We start from the raw sequence: 10,353 nt of genomic DNA on the forward strand, positions 1-10,353 counted from the left end.
TTAAAGTCCCTGCACCAGATTTTTTTTTACTCTTTTAAAAACGTGAAAAGCCTGAGTGAGTTTGTTTTTACCGTTTGCGGCGCCCAAAGCACTTTTCACCAATGTCAGACACCAGAGCGGAGTTTTTGTGCCGTTAGCATGCTAGCTCTTGTAAAGCTAACGACTGATAGCATGCTAACAGCGCGTTTCTCGGACGATAAAACGCTGTATAATTAGATGCAAAAAGCCCTCATTTTTCACTGCAAAGAGTTTTATAAGGTATTTTCACAACTTGTGCCGTTAGCATGCTAGCAGCCGTTAGCTCTACAACAGCTAGCATCTAACGACGCACTTCCTGCTTCAAAAACAAATCTGGTACAGCCCCTTTTGAATGACTTGTTCCTTTGTATGAAATTATTCCATGACGTTTTTGAGATGCAAAATCGAAAACGTGTTTAATGCCGCTCTGGAACTTTCCTTCAAACGAGCAGGTGGGGGCGGAGTCTCAGGAAATGGTGCACCTTTTATTTCTTTTTTTAGATAATGACTTTTTAAATAAATGCGTTGAACAGGGTTTTTCCATAAATTATTTGACCATTTCAGTCTCACAAATCTGGAAAATAAATTGATTTTGAAATTTTTTTCAAACCGTGGACTAAATAAAACAGAAAAACTGAGACTTTACGCATTTATTTTAAGTCATTGTTTAAATCCTTAACTTTCTCCTTTGTCGTATGATTTACTTGAACTTTGTTTTTGTGGCGCTTTTGGATGAACTGCTCACGTGAAAGTTTTTATCCTGTAAATAAACCGTCTGTTTTTATGGTTAGAGGTTTTTTTAAACGTGTTCTTCAGTCTTACGTGTAAATAAAAGTGTATTTAAAGACTGTTACCACGGCTACAGTGTGTGTTTGTTCAAATCAAATCAATTTATTTTTGTAATGCCCAAAATCACAACAACAGTTGCCTCTGAGGGCCACAGGGAGAAATGAATCAACAATGTCTGTGGTGGCGATGGAGTCAGACAATGTCTGTGGTGGCGAGGGACGATGTCCCAGAGTCCTCTGTCCTTAGACTCTCCTTCTCGGCCAGGAAAAACTACAAAAAAAACCTCTTTGTGAAAAAAGCGTAGAAACCTGGAGGAGTTCCAGTGAAGGAGAGATCCGACTCTCACAGATGGACACGAGGAGACTGCATGTACTTTTCAAACGGACCAGTCATGAAACCCGTCCATCTGTGCCAAAAGATCGATATATCGCAACAGAGTATTATCGATATATCATGTCATCGATATCGCCGCCGCACATTCAGTTTTTAAACATAAAACCAAAAAGAAAAAGGAGAAAACGGGGAACAAAAATGGGGAAAAAAATAAGTATTTCAATTTAAAGTTTGTTGAAAAATGTCTTTAAAATGCATTTGGATCTTTAAAAAATGTGATGTATTGTAGAATATCATGAGCAATTATCCATTATAACAATTATTTTGCTGTTAAACACTGTCTCCAACTACAGCTTTGTACCTCTTTAATATTTAACAAAAACGCTGAATATTGATATCATTTAAGGAAAATACTACATCTGAAAAGTACAATGCAATTAAAAAGTTACTAAACGATGCTTTTCTGACGGACAATAATGGACAAACTCTTAAATGTCCCCCAGAACGCTCGACTCTTAATGGTCATTGCGGGACTAATGAGCTGCCACATTAATATTGCTCATTAGAGACGCCATTTTCAGCTCATTGACTTGATAATGACGAGTGCAGTCCTGAGGTGGCGACAGCAGGGGGCGCCCTCCACACTCCATTAGGACCGCGCGCTTTCCTCCATGTTTTTGAGGCTGTTGTTTGATGCTGATTGGCCCAAACCGCTCGAGGCCGATGGATAATTATGAAAGAAAAAGCATAAATCGCCACGTGTCATTGGAGTTATTATTGTTTTTCAAACGATTTATAAAAGATGTGGACGATTGGTCGTCTTTTCACATCGAGCTCGAAGTCCTGAAGCCTTTAATCTGCACCAGGACGCTGCGGCTTTATTATGATTTAACTGACAAATAATGTGTCTTAACTGACAAATACTACGTCAACTGACATAATGTGTCTTAACTGACGAAATATTTCTTTTAACCGACAAATTATATCTTTTACAGTAAAAAAAACTATGGCAGTTTAACAGACTTTATAAATGATCAGTTACTTCAAAATGATACGACTTAAAGTACAGTTACATGGCCAACAAAGTACAAGAGTAAAAGTACGTGTTTTATAAATGTTACAGTGGATACTTTTACTTGACTGTGGTACATTTGAGGGCAATATTTGTACTTTCTGCTTCACTACAGTTTTAGAAAATGACTGAAAAGTAAAAACTTTGGTTTTTGTTTCAGATTTTTTATGATAATATCCGGACTAAAAGTTTGTCTTGGATTTAAGCAACAACAAAAAAACATAAAAAAAAATAAAACATTTAGACTAAAAGACAGTTCTTAAAAGTAACATTTTATACAGTTACTTTAGTACTTTTATTTGTATGTACTTATAATGTAAAGTACTGAGTAATAATAGGCTCCTGCATCTGTACTTTCCACTGAATACAAGTACTGCTGCCAAAATTGTACTTCAGTAAAAAGTACACACACAAACAATACTCACACAACAATACTAGTCGTTTCTTCTAAACCTGAGCTTTGTCCAATCAGAGAAGGCGCTGCAGCAACGTTTGTTTGTTTGTTTTTGGTGTAAAAATGAGCAGACGGTTAAACTCATTACAACAACACGATAACATTATGTTGAAGTTCAAGTGCAGGATTTAAACATCTACAAAACACAAAAAACAGATGCATAACTCTAAAATACAGTGGGTTTAGAGCTCGAGGGGAGAATGTGGGCGTGGCAGGAAGAGGACGAGGGCGTGGCAGGAAGAGGACGAGGGCGTGGCAGGAAGAGTGGCAGGAAGAGGACGAGGGCGTGGCAGGAAGAGGACGAGGGCGTGGCAGGAAGAGTGGCAGGAAGAGAACGAGGGCGTGGCAGGAAGAGAACGAGGGCGTGGCAGGAAGAGAACGAGTGCATGGCAGGAAGAGAACGAGGGCGTGGCCGGTAGAGAACGAGGGCGTGGCCGGTAGAGAACGAGGGCGTGGCAGGAAGAGGACGAGGGCGTGGCAGGAAGAGGACGAGGGCGTGGCAGGAAGAGAACGAGGGCGTGGCAGGAAGAGAACGAGGGCGTGGCAGGAAGAGGACGAGGGCGTGGCAGGAAGAGTGGCAGGAAGAGAACGAGGGCGTGGCAGGAAGAGTGGCAGGAAGAGGACGAGGGCGTGGCAGGAAGAGTGGCAGGAAGAGAACGAGGGCGTGGCAGGAAGAGAACGAGGGCGTGGCAGGAAGAGGAAGAGGGCGTGGCCGGAAGAGAACGAGGGCGTGGCAGGAAGAGAACGAGGGCGTGGCCGGTAGAGAACGAGGGCGTGGCAGGAAGAGAACGAGGGCGTGGCAGGAAGAGAACGAGTGCATGGCAGGAAGAGAACGAGGGCGTGGCAGGAAGAGAACGAGGGCGTGGCAGGAAGAGGACGAGGGCGTGGCCGGTAGAGAACGAGGGCGTGGCAGGAAGAGAACGAGGGGGTGGCAGGAAGAGGACAAGGGCGTGGCAGGAAGAGGACGAGGGCGTGGCAGGAAGAGAACGAGGGCGTGGCAGGAAGAGAACGAGGGCATGGCAGGAATAGGACGAGGGCGTGGCAGGAAGAGGACGAGGGCGTGGCAGGAAGAGAACGAGGGCGTGGCAGGAAGAGGACGAGGGCGTGGCAGGAAGAGGACGAGGGCGTGGCAGGAAGAGAACGAGGGCGTGGCAGGAAGAGAACGAGGGCGTGGCAGGAAGAGAACGAGGGCGTGGCCGGAAGAGGAAGAGGGCGTGGCCGGAAGAGAACGAGGGCGTGGCAGGAAGAGAACGAGGGCGTGGCAGGAAGAGAACGAGGGCGTGGCCGGAAGAGAACGAGGGCGTGGACGGAAGAGGAAGAGGGCGTGGCCGGAAGAGAACGAGGGCGTGGCAGGAAGAGAACGAGGGCGTGGCAGGAAGAGAACGAGGGCGTGGCAGGAAGAGAATGATGACTAAACCAGGACTAAACCAAGACTAAACCAAGACTAAACCAGGACTAAACCAAGACTAAACCAGGACTAAACCAGGACTAAACCAGGACTAAACCAGATCTAAACCAGGATTTAAAAAGCAGATCTCGAGCACTTGAACTATAAAACCAGCTCCAAATCTGGACCAGATTAATAAACAACGCTTCGCTCAGAGCTCGGTACAAGACCAAAGCCGGTCCAAACCGGTCTCATGCCTAACCCCGCCCCCTGCTCCCCCCCCCCCCCCATCATCCCCATCGGAGTGCACTTCCCCGGGGCGGCTTCCGGCCTCGCCCCCCCCTCTCCCCCCCTCTCTCCAGCGACGCCCAAACCACTGAAAAATACATCAAAGACGAGCGCCGGCCCCGGGCGCCGTCGCAGCCTAAACCCACCGCCGACTCCGAGATGGAAAGCACCGAGCGAGAGGAGCGAGACGGGGGAGACACCCGCGTGGAGTTGTTTCAATATTGTCGTTTTGAGAGTTTAATTCAGGCTTTTATTACAAATCTCTGCGGTTTGTGCAACGCTCGACCTGTCGGTGTTTTGTTGTTTATTTTCTGGACGGTTTGTTAAACAGCAGAACGCGTTACAACCAAATGTAGTTTTCAATCTAAAGAGCTACCGACACAATGGGGAATTTGAAAATTCAACAAACAATAGAAAAAATTGCACTATTTTATTTAAATTATTTTTGATTTAATATGATTTATTCCTTATTTTCTTTGATGCCACCCCATTATTTGATTCCTTATTTATCTTGGGTTCTGTTTTTTAATGTTTTCTTTGTTGCTTTATGTTCCCCCAGTGCTATTTCTGTGTCATATCACACAGATGGGAAAACAAAATGTGAGTCAGGCCCAGTCTGAGACACTTGATTCATTTTCCCTGTGAAAAGATAAAGTCCAGTCCCACTGAAACTGGTCTGAAACTTGTGCTAAATGTCAGATCCTTATGTAACAAATCACTCTTAATTGAGCATTTTGATTCTTCTTATGATGTTGATTTTATGTTTTTAACTGAAAATTGGCTTGAAAAAAACACAGGAAATGTAGTTCTGATAGAATCCGCTCCACCCAACTTTAAATTTGAATCTGAAACACGAGAAAACAAAAAAGGGGGTGGAGTCTGTGCTGTCTTTAGAGATGAAATAATGACCCGCAGGTTGTCTTTTGGGGTGTTTTCATCATTTGAGTATGTCTCCTTTAAAATGGAGCTGAAACAGTCTCATCCATTCATTGTCAATGTTTGATGTTTGTGCTGCACCAGGACAAGTTCCTGTTCGTGACAAACGGCAATAAACTTCTGATTCTGATTCTCTTCATTGTTTTATACGAGCCTCTCCAGCACTGCCAACGTTTTATTGATGATTTTACTGAGATGTTTCAGTCGCATGTGCAGACTTTGATGGTTTGGTCATTACAGGTGATTTTAATGTGCATGTTGATAATGTCTGTGACAGAAAGAGCTTGATGTTGTCTTTGAAACCTTCAGTCTGACTCAGCATATAAGTGGCCCCACCCACAGCTGAGTGGCTCCACCCACAGCTGAGTGGCCCCACCCACAGCTGAGTGGCCCCACCCACAGCTGATTGGCCCCACCCACAGCAGAATGGCCCCACCCACAGCTGAGTGGCCCCACCCACAGCAGAGTGGCCCCACCCACAGCTGAGTGGCCCCACCCACAGCTGAGTGGCCCCACCCACAGCTGATTGGCCCCACCCACAGCAGAGTGGCCCCACCCACAGCAGAGTGGCCCCACCCACAGCAGAGTGGCCCCACCCACAGCAGAGTGGCCCCACCCACAGCAGAGTGGCCCCACCCACAGCAGAGTGCACACTCTAGATCTCATAATTACAAATGTCCATGTGGTGGATGCTGCTCTGTCTGAACATTTCTGTGTCTGTTTTTCCCAAACCACAGGCTGGTCCTGCAGCTGTTCAGAGGCTGGTCCTGCAGCTGTTCAGAGGCTGGTCCTGCAGTTGTTCAGAGGCTGGTCCTGCAGCTGTTCAGAGGCTGGTCCTGCAGCTGTTCAGAGGCTGGTCAGAGGCTGGTCCTGCAGTTGTTCAGAGGCTGGTCCTGCAGCTGTTCAGAGTCCCACAGTGTTGCCAGTGCCCCTTTAACTTTGGTCCCACAGTGTCCCTTTAACTTTGGCTTCTCGCTGCGCTGCAGGCGACGCCCATGGATGTCGGGCGACGCCCATGGATGTCGGGCGACGCCCATGGATGTCGGGCGACGCCCATGGATGTCGGGCGACGCCCCGGCGCTCGGGTCTATTCTGGACTCTCATTTCCTGCGTTTCCCAGGATGCATTTTGGCAGCAGTTCCAGGAAATACGTGATGTTTGTTTAAAAGAGACGAAGTCGAGTACGAGTAAAGAGTAAAGAATAAAGAATAAAGTAAAGAGTAAAGTAAAGAGTAAAGAATAAAGAGTAAAGAGTAAAGAGTAAAGAGTAAAGAATAAAGTAAAGAGTAAAGAGTAAAGTAAAGAGTAAAGTAAAGAGTAAAGAATAAAGAGTAAAGTAAAGAGTAAAGAATAAAGAATAAAGTAAAGAGTAAAGTAAAGAGTAAAGAATAAAGAGTAAAGAGTAAAGAGTAAAGAGTAAAGAGTAAAGAATAAAGTAAAGAGTAAAGAGTAAAGTAAAGAGTAAAGAATAAAGAGTAAAGTAAAGAGTAAAGAATAAAGAGTAAAGAGTAAAGAGTAAAGTAAAGAATAAAGAGTAAAGTAAAGAGTAAAGAGTAAAGAGTAAAGAGTAAAGTAAAGAGTAAAGTAAAGAGTAAAGAGTAAAGAGTAAAGAGTAAAGAGTAAAGAGTAAAGTAAAGAGTAAAGAGTAAAGTAAAGAGTAAAGTAAAGAGTAAAGAATAAAGTAAAGAGTAAAGTAAAGAGTAAAGAGTAAAGAGTAAAGAGTAAAGAGTAAAGAGTAAAGTAAAGAGTAAAGAGTAAAGTAAAGAGTAAAGTAAAGAGTAAAGAGTAAAGTAAAGAGTAAAGTAAAGAGTAAAGAATAAAGTAAAGAGTAAAGTAAAGAGTAAAGAATAAATAGTAAAGTAAAGAGTAAAGAGTAAAGAGTAAAGAGTAAAGTAAAGAGTAAAGAGTAAAGTAAAGAGTAAAGTAAAGAGTAAAGAATAAAGAGTAAAGAGTAAAGAGTAAAGTAAAGAATAAAGAGTAAAGTAAAGAGTAAAGAGTAAAGTAAAGAGTAAAGTAAAGAGTAAAGAGTAAAGTAAAGAGTAAAGTAAAGAGTAAAGAATAAAGTAAAGAGTAAAGTAAAGAGTAAAGAATAAATAGTAAAGTAAAGAGTAAAGAGTAAAGTAAAGAGTAAAGTAAAGAGTAAAGAGTAAAGTAAAGAGTAAAGTAAAGAGTAAAGAATAAAGTAAAGAGTAAAGTAAAGAGTAAAGAGTAAAGAATAAAGTAAAGAGTAAAGAGTAAAGAGTAAAGAGTAAAGAGTAAAGAGTAAAGAGTAAAGAGTAAAGAATAAAGTAAAGAGTAAAGAGTAAAGAGTAAAGAGTAAACTAAAGAGTAAAGAGTAAAGTAAAGAGTAAAGAGTAAAGAATAAAGAGTAAAGAGTAAAGAGTAAAGAGTAAAGAGTAAAGAGTAAAGAGTAAAGAGTAAAGAGTAAAGAATAAAGTAAAGAGTAAAGAGTAAAGAGTAAAGAGTAAACTAAAGAGTAAAGAGTAAAGTAAAGAGTAAAGAGTAAAGAATAAAGAGTAAAGAGTAAAGTAAAGAGTAAAGAGTAAAGTAAAGAGTAAAGAGTAAAGAGTAAAGTAAAGAGTAAAGTAAAGAGTAAAGAATAAATAGTAAAGTAAAGAGTAAAGAGTAAAGTAAAGAGTAAAGTAAAGAGTAAAGAGTAAAGTAAAGAGTAAAGTAAAGAGTAAAGTAAAGAGTAAAGAATAAAGTAAAGAGTAAAGTAAAGAGTAAAGAGTAAAGTAAAGAGTAAAGTAAAGAGTAAAGAATAAATAGTAAAGTAAAGAGTAAAGAGTAAAGTAAAGAGTAAAGTAAAGAGTAAAGAATAAAGTAAAGAGTAAAGTAAAGAGTAAAGAGTAAAGAGTAAAGTAAAGAGTAAAGTAAAGAGTAAAGAGTAAAGTAAAGAGTAAAGAGTAAAGAGTAAAGAATAAAGTAAAGAATAAAGAGTAAAGTAAAGAGTAAAGAGTAAAGTAAAGAGTAAAGAGTAAAGAGTAAAGAATAAAGTAAAGAGTAAAGAGTAAAGAGTAAAGAGTAAAGAGTAAAGAATAAAGTATTAGTAAAGAGTAAAGAGTAAAGAGTAAAGAGTAAAGAGTAAAGAATAAAGTAAAGAGTAAAGAGTAAAGTAAAGAGTAAAGAGTAAAGAATAAAGTAAAGAGTAAAGTAAAGAGTAAAGAGTAAAGAGTAAAGAGTAAAGAGTAAAGAGTAAAGAATAAAGTAAAGAGTAAAGAGTAAAGAGTAAAGAGTAAAGAGTAAAGAATAAAGTATTAGTAAAGAGTAAAGAGTAAAGAGTAAAGAGTAAAGAGTAAAGAATAAAGTAAAGAGTAAAGAGTAAAGTAAAGAGTAAAGAGTAAAGAATAAAGTAAAGAGTAAAGAGTAAAGAGTAAAGAGTAAAGAGTAAAGAGTAAAGAGTAAAGAGTAAAGAGTAAAGAATAAAGTAAAGAGTAAAGAGTAAAGAGTAAAGAGTAAACTAAAGAGTAAAGAGTAAAGTAAAGAGTAAAGAGTAAAGAATAAAGAGTAAAGAGTAAAGTAAAGAGTAAAGAGTAAAGTAAAGAGTAAAGAGTAAAGAGTAAAGAATAAAGTAAAGAGTAAAGAGTAAAGAGTAAAGAGTAAAGTAAAGAGTAAAGAGTAAAGTAAAGAGTAAAGAGTAAAGAGTAAAGAATAAAGTAAAGAGTAAAGAGTAAAGAGTAAAGAATAAAGTAAAGAGTAAAGTAAAGAGTAAAGAGTAAAGAGTAAAGAGTAAAGAGTAAAGAGTAAAGAGTAAAGAGTAAAGAGTAAAGAGTAAAGTAAAGAGTAAAGAGTAAAGTAAAGAGTAAAGAGTAAAGAGTAAAGAATAAAGTAAAGAGTAAAGAGTAAAGAGTAAAGAGTAAAGTAAAGAGTAAAGAGTAAAGAGTAAAGAGTAAAGTAAAGAGTAAAGAGTAAAGTAAAGAGTAAAGAGTAAAGAGTAAAGTAAAGAGTAAAGAGTAAAGAGTAAAGTAAAGAGTAAAGAGTAAAGAGTAAAGAGTAAAGAGTAAAGAATAAAGAGTAAAGAGTAAAGAGTGAAGTAAAGTTAGAGTAAAGTAAGAGTACAAAAGTATTTGGGGGAAATGTTCCTCACGTCGGAACAAAACGGCTGATTTAGAATTTGAAGTTTATGTAATTGGAAAGACAAAATATTTTTTTAAAAATCTAAAAACAATAATGTCCTCATTTTCCTTCTGTATTTTATTGTATGTGTTTGTTTGTTTGTTTGTTTGTTTGTGTTTGTTGGGTCAAAAGTACAGATTCTCGCTCTCTAACGTGAGTAAAAGTGCAAAGTATCTGCTGTAAAAAGTACTTAAGTACACGTTTTACTGTCCTTCAGTACTTTTACTTCACGTTACTTTCCAGGCGTTTGAAAAGTGTGAAACTCGAGCTTTAAAGAGCTGAAGATCTTCAGATTCTCACGCTCTTCAGATGTGACTTTATCAAACTCTTTATTTAAAGGATCGAGACAACGACATTTCAACTGAAGTGTACAAGAAATGAACCAAAAACTGACCAAATGTGTCGTTTTACCACTAGAATCGTGATTTTTGTCCGTTATTCAGACTAAACCAGGACCAAACCAGGACTAAACCAGGACTAAACCAGGACTAAACAAGGACTAAACAAGGACTAAACCAGGACTAAACCAGGACTAAACAAGGACTAAACCAGCTCTAAACCAGGACTAAACCTGGACTAAACAAGGACTAAACCAGGACTAAACAAGGACTAAACCAGGACTAAACCAGGACTAAACCAGGACTAAACAAGGACTAAACAAGGACTAAACCAGGACTAAACCAGGACTAAACAAGGACTAAACCAGCTCTAAACCAGGACTAAACCTGGACTAAACAAGGACTAAACCAGGACTAAACAAGGACTAAACCAGGACTAAACCAGGACTAAACAAGGACTAAACCAGAACTAAACCAGGACTAAACCAGGTCTAAACCAGGACTAAACCAGGTCTAAACCAGGACTAAACCAGGTCTAAACCAGGACTAAACAAGGACTAAACCAGAACTAAACCAGGACTAAACCAGGTCTAAACCAGGACTAAACCAGGACTAAACAAGG

Source organism: Eucyclogobius newberryi, unplaced genomic scaffold (assembly GCF_026437365.1).
Source record: "Eucyclogobius newberryi isolate DKJ021-1_F unplaced genomic scaffold, fEucNew1.0.hap1 SCAF_16, whole genome shotgun sequence".
NCBI lineage: Eukaryota > Metazoa > Chordata > Actinopteri > Gobiiformes > Gobiidae > Eucyclogobius > Eucyclogobius newberryi.